The sequence below is a fragment of the Pseudophryne corroboree genome, chromosome 9 (genome assembly GCF_028390025.1).
Source record: "Pseudophryne corroboree isolate aPseCor3 chromosome 9, aPseCor3.hap2, whole genome shotgun sequence".
NCBI classification, from domain to species: domain Eukaryota; kingdom Metazoa; phylum Chordata; class Amphibia; order Anura; family Myobatrachidae; genus Pseudophryne; species Pseudophryne corroboree.
This window is the reverse complement of record NC_086452.1, coordinates 269,943,533-269,958,471: the sequence shown is the minus strand read 5'-3', so window position 1 is coordinate 269,958,471 and position 14,939 is coordinate 269,943,533.

The following is a 14,939-nucleotide window of genomic DNA, read 5'->3' as shown; positions in this document are numbered from 1 at the left end:
GTGAATGCAGGGGGAGGACAATGTGTGTCTGGGTGCTGCTGGGGTGTTGGCAGAGTGTGTGACTGGGTGTTATGTTAGTAATGAATGTAGAGGGGAGGGTGTGTGTCTGGGTACTACTAGTGTGTTAGTAGTTAATGCAGGGGGCGAGGGTATTTGTCTGAATACTACTGGGGTGTCAGTAGTGAATTCAAGGGGGAGGGTGCATGTCTGGGTGTTGTTTTGGCGGCGGAAATTGAATATGAAGGGAGTGGGTGACTATGATCTGACATACCTTCGTATGTCCCCTTTAGGAGATGACCCCCTTTAGGAGATGAGCCCAGGTAATTAGCACCTGCACACCCCTCCCATTTTGGGCACCCCTGGAGAGAGTATGTATCTGGGTGCTGGGGTAGTGGCAGATAATGCAGGGACAGGGAAGTGCGTGACTGTATGCTGCTGGGGTGTTGGCAGTGAATGCAGGGACAGGAAATTTTGTGACTGGGTGCTGCTAGGGTGTTGGTAGTGGATGTGGGTTAGGGGGAGTGTGTGTGAGTTCTGCTGGGACTGGGCTATTGGTAGTAATTGTGAGCAGAGGGGCCACCAACAATGATCTCACCTCCAGGCTTCTAGTATGCACTTACACCAGTTGGTAGGACCACTATAATGCAAATACATCATCATGCCTCCTCCTTACCACCACATACCTCCCAACGGGTGTAGTACGGTATGCCGGCGCTCAGGCTCCCGGCGACCAGCATACCGGTGCCGGGAGCCCGACCGCCGGCATACCGACAGCGCCATACTATTTTATTCTCCCTCCAGGGGGGTCGTGGACCCCCACGAGGGAGAATAGCTGTCGGTATGCCGGGTGTCGGGATTCCGGCGCCGGTATACTGTGCGCCGGGATCCCGACATTCGGCATACTGAAGACCACCCCTCCCAACATGACCCTTTCCAAGAGGGACACAATGCTCTATTCCAGGACTTTCCTCTCAATTTAAAATTGCTGTGTGACTAAGCTAAGCGACACAAGTGGCCGACACAAACACCTGGCCCATCTAGGAGTGGCACTGCAGTGTCAGGCAGGATGGCACTTCAAAAAAATTGTCCCCAAACAGCACATGATGCAAAGAAAAAAAGAGGCGCACCAAGGTCGCTGTGTGACTAAGCTAAGCGACACAAGTGGCCGGCACAAACACCTGGCCCATCTAGGAGTGGCACTGCAGTGTCAGACAGGATGGCACTTCAAAAAAATAGTCCCCAAACAGCACATGATGCAAAGAAAAAAAGAGGCGCAATGAGGAAGCTGTGTGACTAAGCTAAGCGACCCAAGTGGCCGACACAAACACCTGGCCCATCTAGGAGTGGCACTGCAGTGTCAGACAGGATGGCAGATTTAAAAAATAGCCCCAAAACAGCACATGATGCAAAGTAAAAAAAGAGGCGCACCAAGGTCGCTGTGTGACTAAGCGAAGCGACACAAGTGGCCGACACAAACACCTGGCCCATCTAGGAGTGGCACTGCAGTGTCAGGCAGGATGGCACTTAAAAAAAAATTGTCCCCAAACAGCACATGATGCAAAGAAAAAAAGAGGCGCACCAAGGTCGCTGTGTGACTAAGCTAAGCGACACAAGTGGCCGACACAAACACCTGGCCCATCTAGGAGTGGCACTGCAGTGTCAGGTAGGATGGCACTTCAAAAAAATTGTCCCCAAACAGCACATGATGCAAAGAAAAAAAGAGGCGCACCAAGGTCGCTGTGTGACTAAGCTAAGCGACACAAGTGGCCGACACAAACACCTGGCCATTTAGGAGTGGCACTGCAGTGTCAGACAGGATGGCACTTCAAAAAAATAGTCCCCAAACAGCACATGATGCAAAGAAAAAAAGAGGCGCAATGAGGTAGCTGTGTGACTAAGCTAAGCAACACAAGTGGCCGACACAAACACCTGGCCCATCTAGGAGTGGCACTGCAGTGTCAGACAGGATGGCAGATTTAAAAAATAGCCCCAAAACAGCACATGATGCAAAGTAAAAAAAGAGGCGCACCAAGGTCGCTGTGTGACTAAGCGAAGCGACATAAGTGGCCGACACAAACACCTGGCCCATCTAGGAGTGGCACTGCAGTGTCAGGCAGGATGGCACGTCAAAAAAAATTGTCCCCAAACAGCACATGATGCAAAGAAAAAAAGAGGCGCACCAAGGTCGCTGTGTGACTAAGCTAAGCGACACAAGTGGCCGACACAAACACCTGGCCCATCTAGGAGTGGCACTGCAGTGTCAGGCAGGATGGCACTTCAAAAAAATTGTCCCCAAACAGCACATGATGCAAAGAAAAAAAGAGGCGCACCAAGGTCGCTGTGTGACTAAGCTAAGCGACACAAGTGGCCGACACAAACACCTGGCCCATTTAGGAGTGGCACTGCAGTGTCAGACAGGATGGCACTTCAAAAAAATAGTCCCCAAACAGCACATGATGCAAAGAAAAAAAGAGGCGCAATGAGGTAGCTGTGTGACTAAGCTAAGCGACACAAGTGGCCGACACAAACACCTGGCCCATCTAGGAGTGGCACTGCAGTGTCAGGCAGGATGGCACTTCAAAAAAATTGTCCCCAAACAGCACATGATGCAAAGAAAAAAAGAGGCGCACCAAGGTCGCTGTGTGACTAAGCTAAGCGACTCAAGTGGCCGACACAAACACCTGGCCCATCTAAGAGTGGCACTGCAGTGTCAGGCAGTATGGCACTTCAAAAAAATTGTCCCCAAATAGCACATGATGCAAAGAAAAAAAGAGGCGCACCAAGGTCGCTGTGTGACTAAGCTAAGCGACTGTTATGCACACCAGTGCCAGCAGGAATGTACTGGTGTCTGAACGGTGAGGGATGCAAAACAAATGAACTCACAGACAGACTGGGGAATATGACATTACATACACAGAAGGTGATAGGGTAACAAAATAAACACAAAGTGAACAGAGAAGCCCAAAGGCTAAGAAACTGGGTGTCTCCCTAGTATTAGGAATGCTCAGATGGAAAGAAGCGAGATGTAGTGATTTAATACGTAGAGAACCCGAAATGCTGTTGCTAAGGGCAACAGCAAAACCCTAAAGGGTTACCAACGGGTGTGGCAGTAAACTCCTTGGTCAGAGATGGAATAATAGACACAAGGAGAGTCTCCACAATCCTAGTCCTCACTTGCAGTGCACTGGTTCAGCTTACTGCCACTAAACTGACACCTGAACACCTTGCACAGTGAGAAAGGATTTTGGCAGGCAAGTCTGAGAATACAGCCGCAAACTTGCTAGGTTCACAGAGTAGCAAAAGAACCCCAGCAGGTTAAACGACTGACTCCAGTCTTACTGCTAGGTCTGGATTGGCAGAGTGTAATACCAAATCCCAAGGCCTATTTGCAGTAAGCAACAAACAAATACAAAGTTTACACAGTACTAGCTAGCTTTCAGGAACTGACTAACCAACAAAGATTCAGCAGCATCTGCCTAACCTGAGAAGAGGGTTTATAAAGCAGGTGCTGTCCACGCCCCACTCAGACCTCACAGACTGTGAGCACAAAAACCAGCACCGGATCCCCTGCCGTGCACAGAGCCTGTAACCACTGCACAGCAAAAGACCCGAACCGGAGTATCAGCTACGCTCAGGTTACTCCGCTAGCACTTGTCTCCCGGTTGCCATGACGACGTGGCAGCACAGAGCAGGAGACCCTAACAGTACCCCCCCTCTGACGAGGGGTCAAAGAACCCCTACCACCGGGTTTATCGGGGAACTGCGAGAAGAAAGAGCGTAACAGTCTGGGGGCATGAAGATCACAACTGTGCACCCACGACCGCTCCTCCGGGCCATACCCCTTCCAGTGCACCAAAAATGACAGCCGACCCCGAACCATCTTGGAGTCAAGAATCCTTTCAACAACAAACTCCCTCTGGCCACGTATCAGAAGAGGGGAAGGTCTTCCACTGGAAGAAGGATTACTAATCGCCCGTTTTAAAAGGGAACAATGAAATGTTTTATTGATACCCAAAGAACGGGGTAGATCTAACTGAAATGCCACCGGATTGATAACCCTAGTGATCTTATAAGGACCGATGAACCGGGGGCCTAACTTATGAGATGGCTGTCTCAACTTCAAATTCTTGGTAGACAACCAGACGAAGTCTCCTAATTTGAAGCTGCAGGGTCTTTTCCGCTTATCAAAAACCCTTTTGGTCACTAATGACACAGACACAAGGGCTTTCTTCACTTTCCTCCAAATACCTCTAAGGACCGAAACCACAGAGGAACCACCAGGCGTGATGCCCATACACACAAAGGAAGGGAGAGATCCCTGTAGCAGAGTGAGCCGCGTTGTTATAGGCAAACTCCGCCATGGACAGATGAGCAACCCAGTCAGTCTGACACTTGGAGACATAACACCTGAGGAACTGCTCCAAGGACTGGTTCACCCTTTCAGTCTGCCCATTAGACTGCAGATGATAGCCTGACGACAAGCTGACAGAAATCTGGAGATCGGAACAAAATGCCCTCCAGAATTTGGCCACAAACTGGGATCCGCGGTCAGAGACCACATCAAGTGGCAACCCGTGGAGGCGCACAACATGCAGCATAAATAATTCAGACAGGCGTCTGGCCGATGACAGCCCAACCAATGGAACGAAGTGCGCCATCTTCGAAAACCTGTCAACGACAACCTAGATGGCTGTCATCCCCGAGGATTTGGGCAAGTCCACCACAAAATCCATTGAAATGTGGGTCCATGGCTTAGATGGAATAGAGAGTGGATGTAATGGGCCAACAGGAACCCCTCAAGGAGTCTTATTTCGGGCACAGATGTCACATGCCCGAACCCACTGATCCACATCCCTAGCCACCGAGGGCCACCACACCGCCCTAGATAGCAACTCCCGAGTTCTGGCAATACCCGGGTGACCTGCCGACTTCTTGGCATGGAATTCCAGGTACACTCGCTGTCTTAACCTAGGAGGCACAAACAAAAGACCTACCGGAAGGTCTAGAGGAGCCTGCTCCTGTGCTCTAAGGACTAATGACAAGAGGTCCTGGGTAATGGCCACTTTAATACATGATGGGGACACAATGGGCAATGGCTCCTCGGTGGTCTCCTGGATTGGAGCAAAACTCCGCGAGAGCGCATCATCCTTGATGTTTTTTGACCCAGGGCGATATGTTATCAAAAAATTAAAGCGAGCAAAAAACAAAGCCCATCGTGCCTGCCTGGCATTGAGGCGCTTCGCTGACTCTAAATATGCCAAATTCTTATGGTCGGTGAGAATTGAGACCACAAACTTAGCCCCCTCAAGCCAGTGTCTCCACTCCTCAAGTGCATCCTTAATAGCCAACAATTCCCGGTTACCCACGTCATAATTCATCTCGGCAGGCGAAAATTTACGGGAAAAGTGAGCACAGGGATGAAGGCGATTATCAGACACCCCCATCTGAGAGAGCACTGCCCCAATACCCATCTCATAGGCATCCACCTCCACCACAAAAGGATGCTCTGGATCTGGGTGTCGCAGCACCTTGGCCGAGACAAATGCCCTTTTGAGACGGGCAAAAGCCGCTTTGGCCTCACAAGACCAGTGAGCAACATCCGCCCCTTTCTTAGTGAGTGCCACCAAGGGCGCCACTATAGACGAAAATCCAGCGATAAATCGTCTATAAAAATTCGCAAAGCCCAGAAAACGCTGAAGCGCCTTCAAACTAGTGGGCTGCACCCAATCCAGGACTGCCTGTACCTTGGAACCCTCCATTTGGAAACCTTCTGGGGAGATAATATATCCTAGAAATGCGATTTGCTGAACTTCAAATTCACACTTCTCCAGCTTCGCCCCAAGCCGGTGGTCTCTGAGTTTCTGGAGGACTAAGCATACATGCTTCCGATGTTCCTCCAGGGAATGGGAGAAGATTAGGATGTCATCTAAGTATACAACTAAGAATCTATCCAAATATTCCCTGAGCACATCGTTCATGAAGTCCTGGAAGACTGCCGGGGCATTACAGAGCCCAAAAGGCATCACCAAATATTCATAATGCCCTGAGTGGGTATTAAAGGCAGTCTTCCATTCATCCCCCTCTCTTATTCGGATTAGATTGTACGCACCGCGTAGGTCAATCTTAGAAAAAATGGTGGCAGTACGAAGCTGGTCAAACAAGACCGAAATGAGAGGCAGTGGGTATGAGTTTTTAATCGTGATACGGTTCAATTCCCTGAAGTCGATGCAGGGTCGCAACGAACCGTCCTTTTTACCCACGAAGAAGAACCCCGACCCAACTGGAGACTGTGAAGGTCTGATAAATCCCTTAGCCAAGTTCTCCTGAATGTACTCTGCCATAGCCTGAGTCTCAGGACGTGACAGGGAGTACAACCTGCTCTTGGGAAGCTTAGCATTCGGCAACAAATCAATGGCACAGTCATAGGGGCGATGGGGAGGTAGTACCTCTGCAACTCTTTTGGAGAACACGTCCGCAAAATCTGCATAACATCCTGGCAATCCTGGCAAACTTAGCTGCGAAAGCCTGACTGGAAGGCTCAAGCAACTCCTGAAACAATCAGTACCCCAACTACGAATCTCCCCAGAGACCCAGTCAAATTGAGGATTGTGGGCCCTTAACCAGGGTAACCCCAACACCAATGGGGCAAAAGTACAGACAGTCACATAAAAGGACAATTTTTCAGAGTGTGTGGCTCCAATAAACAAAGAAATCTGGCTAGTGCAAGAGGTAATTTTACCCTGGGATAATGGTTCCCCGTTTAACCCACAAATCTCAATTTCCGATGCCAAGGATACTAAGGGAACAGAGTGTTTCAGGGCGAATTGGCGGTCCATAAAAACCCTGTCGGCCCCACTGTCCACAAAGGCCTCAATCTTGACAGTTTGACCGAGGATCTTCAAGGTCACCAGAATGATAAAAGTCTTCTTGGGAAATTCTGACTTCTGGCCTGACAGGATATTTCCCATCACCCTCAGGCCCTGAAGTTTTTCGGCTTTTCTGGGCATGATACTACCACATGACCTTTATTCCCACAGTACAAACATAACCCCTGCTGTCTCCTCCGCGTCTTCTTACGCGAGGAGAGGCGGGTAGCCCCAATCTGCATAGGCTCTGAGGTTCCCTTGGGAAAGAAGGAAACCTCGGTCTCCCTTTCAAGCCTGCGCTCTCTCAGCCGTCTATCCACCCGAATGGATAACTGCATGAGCTGATCCAAGCTATCAGGCAAGGGATATTGTACCAGTTGGTCTTTTAACTGGTTAGAAAGACCTCTTCGGTACTGGTGTCTCAGGGCTGGGTCATTCCACTGGGTATCATGGGCCAACCTCCGAAACTCCGTACAATAAACCTCAACTGGCCTTCGCCCTTGCTTAAGGATCGAAATCTGAGCCTCGGCTGAGGCCGTCTTGTCAGGGTCATCATACAACATGCCCAGTGCCGTAAAAAAAGCATCAACACTTTTAAGCGACGGACAGTCAGGCTGCAACCCATATGCCCAGACCTGTGGGTCTCCTTGTAGCAAGGAAATCACTATGCCCACCCGCTGAATCTCCGACCCAGAAGACTGAGGCCTAAGCTGGAAATATAGCTTGCAGCTCTCCTTGAAACAAAAGAACTGCGAGCGATCTCCAGAAAAACGATCCGGGAGATTTACTTTCGGCTCCTTAACCCCTGAAGGTACTGCTGCTGCGGGAGCTCCGCCAGCGGCCTGTGAGGTGTGCATTTTAATGGACAAATCATTAAATTGTCGAGTCAGGAACTGCACCTGATCAACCACCTGTTGCAAAGTATTTTGTGTTTTGAGGGGTATGCTCCATATTCCCACAAAATTTCAACAGGAGTATTGGGCTGCTGAATATGTTATGCACACCAGTGCCAGCAGGAATGTACTGGTGTCTGAACGGTGAGGGATGCAAAACAAATGAACTCACAGACAGACTGGGGAATATGACATTACATACACAGAAGGTGATAGGGTAACAAAATAAACACAAAGTGAACAGAGAAGCCCAAAGGCTAAGAAACTGGGTGTCTCCCTAGTATTAGGAATGCTCAGATGGAAAGAAGCGAGATGTAGTGATTTAATACGTAGAGAACCCGAAATGCTGTTGCTAAGGGCAACAGCAAAACCCTAAAGGGTTACCAACGGGTGTGGCAGTAAACTCCTTGGTCAGAGATGGAATAATAGACACAAGGAGAGTCTCCACAATCCTAGTCCTCACTTGCAGTGCACTGGTTCAGCTTACTGCCAGTAAACTGACTCCTGAACACCTTGCATAGTGAGAAAGGATTTTGGCAGGCAAGTCTGAGAATACAGCTGCAAACTTGCTAGGTTCACAGAGTAGCAAAAGAACCCCAGCAGGTTAAACGACTGACTCCAGTCTTACTGCTAGGTCTGGATTGGCAGAGTGTAATACCAAATCCCAAGGCCTATTTGCAGTAAGCAACAAACAAATACAACGTTTACACAGTACTAGCTAGCTTTCAGGAACTGACTAACCAACAAAGATTCAGCAGCATCTGCCTAACCTGAGAAGAGGGTTTATATAGCAGGTGCTGTCCACGCCCCACTCAGACCTCACAGACTGTGAGCACAAAAACCAGCACCGGATCCCCTGCCGTGCACAGAGCCTGTAACCACTGCACAGCAAAAGACCCGAACCGGAGTATCAGCTACGCTCAGGTTACTCCGCTAGCACTTGTCTCCCGGTTGCCATGACGACGTGGCAGCACAGAGCAGGAAACCCTAACAGCGACACAAGTGGCCGACACAAACACCTGGCCCATCTAGGATTGGCACTGCAGTGTCAGACAGGATGGCACTTCAAAAAAATAGTCCCCAAACAGCACATGATGCAAAGAAAAAAAGAGGCGCAATGAGGTAGCTGTGTGACAAAGCTAAGCGACCCAAGTGGCCGACACAAACACCTGGCCCATCTAGGAGTGGCACTGCAGTGTCAGACAGGATGGCAGATTTAAAAAATAGCCCCAAAACAGCACATGATGCAAAGTAAAAAAAGAGGCGCACCAAGGTCGCTGTGTGACTAAGCTAAGCGACACAAGTGGCCGACACAAACACCTGGCCCATCTAGGAGTGGCACTGCAGTGTCAGACAAAATGGCACTTCAAAAAAATTGTCCCCAAACAGCACATGATGCAAAGAAAAAAAAAGGCACACCAGGTCGCTGTGTGACTAAGCTAAGCGACACAAGTGGCCGACACAAACACCTGGCCCATCTAGGAGTGCCACTGCAGTGTCAGACAGGATGGCACTTAAAAAAAATAGTCCCCAAACAGCACATGATGCAAAGAAAAAAAGAGGTGCAATGAGGTAGCTGTGTGACTAAGCTAAGCGACCCAAGTGGCCGACACAAACACCTGGCCCATCTAGGAGTGGCACTGCAGTGTCAGACAGGATGGCAGATTTAAAAAATAGTCCCCAAACAGCACATGATGCAAAGAAAAAATAAGGCGCACCAAGGTCGCTGTGTGACTAAGCTAAGCGACACAAGTGGCTCACACAAACACCTGGCCCATCTAAGAGTGGCACTGCAGTGTCAGGCAGGATGGCACTTCAAAAAAATTGTCCCCAAACAGCACATGATGCAAAGAAAAAAAGAGGCGCACCAAGGTCGCTGCGTGACTAAGCGAAGCGACACAAGTGGCCGACACAAACACCTGGCCCATCTAGGAGTGGCACTGCAGTGTCAGGCAGGATGGCACTTCAAAAAAATAGTCTCCAAACAGCACATGATGCAAAGAAAAAAAGAGGCGCACCAAGGTCGCTGTGTGACTAAGCTAAGCGACACAAGTGGCTGACACAAACACCTGGCCCATCTAGGAGTGGCACTGCAGTGTCAGGTAGGATGGCACTTCAAAAAAATAGTCCCCAAATAGCACATGATGCAAAGAAAAGAAGAGGCGCACCAAGGTCGCTGTGTGACTAAGCTAAGCGACACAAGTGGCCGACACAAACACCTGGCCCATCTAGGAGTGGCACTGCAGTTTTCTAGCGAGAGGATGAGTGCTTCCATCCTCATGTGAATCTGAACCACTAGCCATGAACATAGGCCAGGGCCTCAGCCATTCCTTGCCACTCCGTACCGTAAATGGCATATTGGCAAGTTTACGCTTCTCATCAGACGCTTTCAATTTTGATTTTTGGGTAATTTTACTGAACTTTAGTTTTTTGGATTTTACATGCTCTCTACTATGACATTGGGCATCGGCCTTGGCAGACGACGTTGATGGCATTTCATCGTCTCGGCCATGACTAGTGGCAGCAGCTTCAGCACGAGGTGGAAGTGGATCTTGATCTTTCCCTATTTTACCCTCCACATTTTTGTTCTCCATTTTTTAATGTGTGGAATTATATGCCAGTACCAATAGCAATGGCCTACTAATATATATACTGCGCACAACTGAAATGCACCACAGGTATGGATGGATAGTATACTTGATGACACAGAGGTAGGTAGAGCAGTGGCCTTCCGTACCGTACTGCTATATATACTGGTGGTCACTGTCAGCAAACTGCAAAACTAAAATGCACCACAGGTATAGAATCTAGATGGATAGTATACTTGACGACACAGAGGTAGGTAGAGCAGTGGCTTTCCGTACCATACTGCTATATATACTGGTGGTCACTGTCAGCAAACTGCAAAACTAAAATGCACCACAGGTATAGAATCTAGATGGATAGTATACTTGACGACACAGAGGTAGGTAGAGCAGTGGCTTTCCGTACCGTACTGCTATATATACTGGTGGTCACTGTCAGCAAACTGCAAAACTAAAATGCACCACAGGTATAGAATCTAGATGGATAGTATACTTGACGACACAGAGGTAGGTAGAGCAGTGGCCTTCCGTACCGTACTGCTATATATACTGGTGGTCACTGTCAGCAAACTGCAAAACTAAAATGCACCACAGGTATAGAATCTAGATGGATAGTATACTTGATGACACAGAGGTAGGTAGAGCAGTGGCCTTCCGTACCGTACTGCTATATATACTGGTGGTCACTGTCAGCAAACTGCAAAACTAAAATGCACCACAGGTATAGAATCTAGATGGATAGTATACTTGATGACACAGAGGTAGGTAGAGCAGTGGCCTTCCGTACCGTACTGCTATATATACTGGTGGTCACTGTCAGAAAACTGCAAAACTAAAATGCACCACAGGTAGAGAATCTAGATGGATAGTATACTTGACGACACAGAGGTAGGTAGAGCAGTGGCCTTCCGTACCGTACTGCTATATATACTGGTGGTCACTGTCAGCAAACTGCAAAACTAAAATGCACCACAAGTATAGAATCTAGATGGATAGTATACTTGATGACACAGAGGTAGGTAGAGCAGTGGCCTTCCGTACCGTACTGCTATATATACTGGTGGTCACTGTCAGCAAACTGCAAAACTAAAATGCACCACAGGTATAGAATCTAGATGGATAGTATACTTGACGACACAGAGGTAGGTAGAGCAGTGGCCTTCCGTACAGTACTGCTATATATACTGGTGGTCACTGTCAGCAAACTGCAAAACTAAAATGCACCACAGGTATAGAATCTAGATGGATAGTATACTTGATGACACAGAGGTAGGTAGAGCAGTGGCCTTCCGTACCGTACTGCTATATATACTGGTGGTCACTGTCAGCAAACTGCAAAACTAAAATGCACCACAGGTATAGAATCTAGATGGATAGTATACTTGATGACACAGAGGTAGGTAGAGCAGTGGCCTTCCGTACCGTACTGCTATATATACTGGTGGTCACTGTCAGAAAACTGCAAAACTAAAATGCACCACAGGTAGAGAATCTAGATGGATAGTATACTTGACGACACAGAGGTAGGTAGAGCAGTGGCCTTCCGTACCGTACTGCTATATATACTGGTGGTCACTGTCAGCAAACTGCAAAACTAAAATGCACCACAAGTATAGAATCTAGATGGATAGTATACTTGACGACACAGAGGTAGGTAGAGCAGTGGCTTTCCGTACCGTACTGCTATATATACTGGTGGTCACTGTCAGCAAACTGCAAAACTAAAATGCACCACAGGTATAGAATCTAGATGGATAGTATACTTGACGACACAGAGGTAGGTAGAGCAGTGGCTTTCCGTACCGTACTGCTATATATACTGGTGGTCACTGTCAGAAAACTGCAAAACTAAAATGCACCACAGGTAGAGAATCTAGATGGATAGTATACTTGACGACACAGAGGTAGGTAGAGCAGTGGCCTTCCGTACCGTACTGCTATATATACTGGTGGTCTCTGTCAGCAAACTGCAAAACTAAAATGCACCACAAGTATAGAATCTAGATGGATAGTATACTTGACGACACAGAGGTAGGTAGAGCAGTGGCTTTCCGTACCGTACTGCTATATATACTGGTGGTCACTGTCAGCAAACTGCAAAACTAAAATGCACCACAGGTATAGAATCTAGATGGATAGTATACTTGACGACACAGAGGTAGGTAGAGCAGTGGCTTTCCGTACCGTACTGCTATATATACTGGTGGTCACTGTCAGCAAACTGCAAAACTAAAATGCACCACAGGTATAGAATCTAGATGGATAGTATACTTGACGACACAGAGGTAGGTAGAGCAGTGGCCTTCCGTACCATACTGCTATATATACTGGTGGTCACTGTCAGCAAACTGCAAAACTAAAATGCACCACAGGTATAGAATCTAGATGGATAGTATACTTGACGACACAGAGGTAGTTAGAGCAGTGGCCTTCCGTACCGTACTGCTATATATACTGGTAGTCACTGTCAGCAAACTGCAAAACTAAAATGCACCACAGGTATAGAATCTAGATGGATAGTATACTTGATGACACAGAGGTAGGTAGAGCAGTGGCCTTCCGTACCGTACTGCTATATATACTGGTGGTCACTGTCAGCAAACTGCAATACTAAAATGCACCACAGGTATAGAATCTAGATGGATAGTATACTTGACGACACAGAGGTAGGTAGAGCAGTGGCCTTCTGTACCGAACTGCTATATATACTAGTGGTCACTGTCAGCAAACTGCAAACCTAAAATGCACCACAGGTATAGAATCTAGATGGATAGTATACTTGACGACACAGAGGTAGGTAGAGCAGTGGCCTTCCATACCGTACTGCTATATATACTGGTGGTCACTGTCAGCAAACTGCAAAACTAAAATGCACCACAGGTATAGAATCTAGATGGATAGTATACTTGATGACACAGAGGTAGGTAGAGCAGTGGCCTTCCGTACCGTACTGCTATATATACTAGTGGTCACTGTCAGCAAACTGCAAAACTAAAATGCACCACAGGTATAGAATCTAGATGGATAGTATACTTGACGACACAGAGGTAGGTAGAGCAGTGGCTTTCCGTACCGTACTGCTATATATACTGGTGGTCACTGTCAGCAAACTGCAAAACTAAAATGCACCACAGGTATAGAATCTAGATGGATAGTATACTTGACGACACAGAGGTAGGTAGAGCAGTGGCCTTCCGTACCGTACTGCTATATATACTGGTGGTCACTGTCAGCAAACTGCAAAACTAAAATACACCACAGGTATAGAATCTAGATGGATAGTATACTTGACGACACAGAGGTAGTTAGAGCAGTGGCCTTCCGTACCGTACTGCTATATATACTGGTAGTCACTGTCAGCAAACTGCAAAACTAAAATGCACCACAGGTATAGAATCTAGATGGATAGTATACTTGATGACACAGAGGTAGGTAGAGCAGTGGCCTTCCGTACCGTACTGCTATATATACTGGTGGTCACTGTCAGCAAACTGCAAAACTAAAATGCACCACAGGTATAGAATCTAGATGGATAGTATACTTGACGACACAGAGGTAGGTAGAGATGTGGCCTTCCGTACCGTACTGCTATATATACTAGTGGTCACTGTCAGCAAACTGCAAAACTAAAATGCACCACAGGTATAGAATCTAGATGGATAGTATACTTGACGACACAGAGGCAGGTAGAGCAGTGGCCTTCCGTACCGTACTGCTATATATACTGGTGGTCACTGTCAGCAAACTGCAAAACTAAAATGCACCACAGGTATAGAATCTAGATGGATAGTATACTTTATGACACAGAGGTAGGTAGAGCAGTGGCCTTCCATACCGTACTGCTATATATACTGGTGGTCACTGTCAGCAAACTGCAAAACTAAAATGCACCACAGGTATAGAATCGAGATGGATAGTATACTTGACGACACAGAGGTAGGTAGAGCAGTGGCCTTCCGTACCGTACTGCTATATATACTGGTGGTCACTGTCAGAAAACTGCAAAACTAAAATGCACCACAGGTAGAGAATCTAGATGGATAGTATACTTGACGACACAGAGGTAGGTAGAGCAGTGGCCTTCCGTACCGTACTGCTATATATACTGGTGGTCACTGTCAGCAAACTGCAAAACTAAAATGCACCACAAGTATAGAATCTAGATGGATAGTATTCTTGATGACACAGAGGTAGGTAGAGCAGTGGCCTTCCGTACCGTACTGCTATATATACTGGTGGTCACTGTCAGCAAACTGCAAAACTAAAATGCACCACAGGTATAGAATCTAGATGGATAGTATACTTGACGACACAGAGGTAGGTAGAGCAGTGGCCTTCCGTACAGTACTGCTATATATACTGGTGGTCACTGTCAGCAAACTGCAAAACTAAAATGCACCACAGGTATAGAATCTAGATGGATAGTATACTTGATGACACAGAGGTAGGTAGAGCAGTGGCCTTCCGTACCGTACTGCTATATATACTGGTGGTCACTGTCAGCAAACTGCAAAACTAAAATGCACCACAGGTATAGAATCTAGATGGATAGTATACTTGACGACACAGAGGTAGGTAGAGCAGTGGCTTTCCGT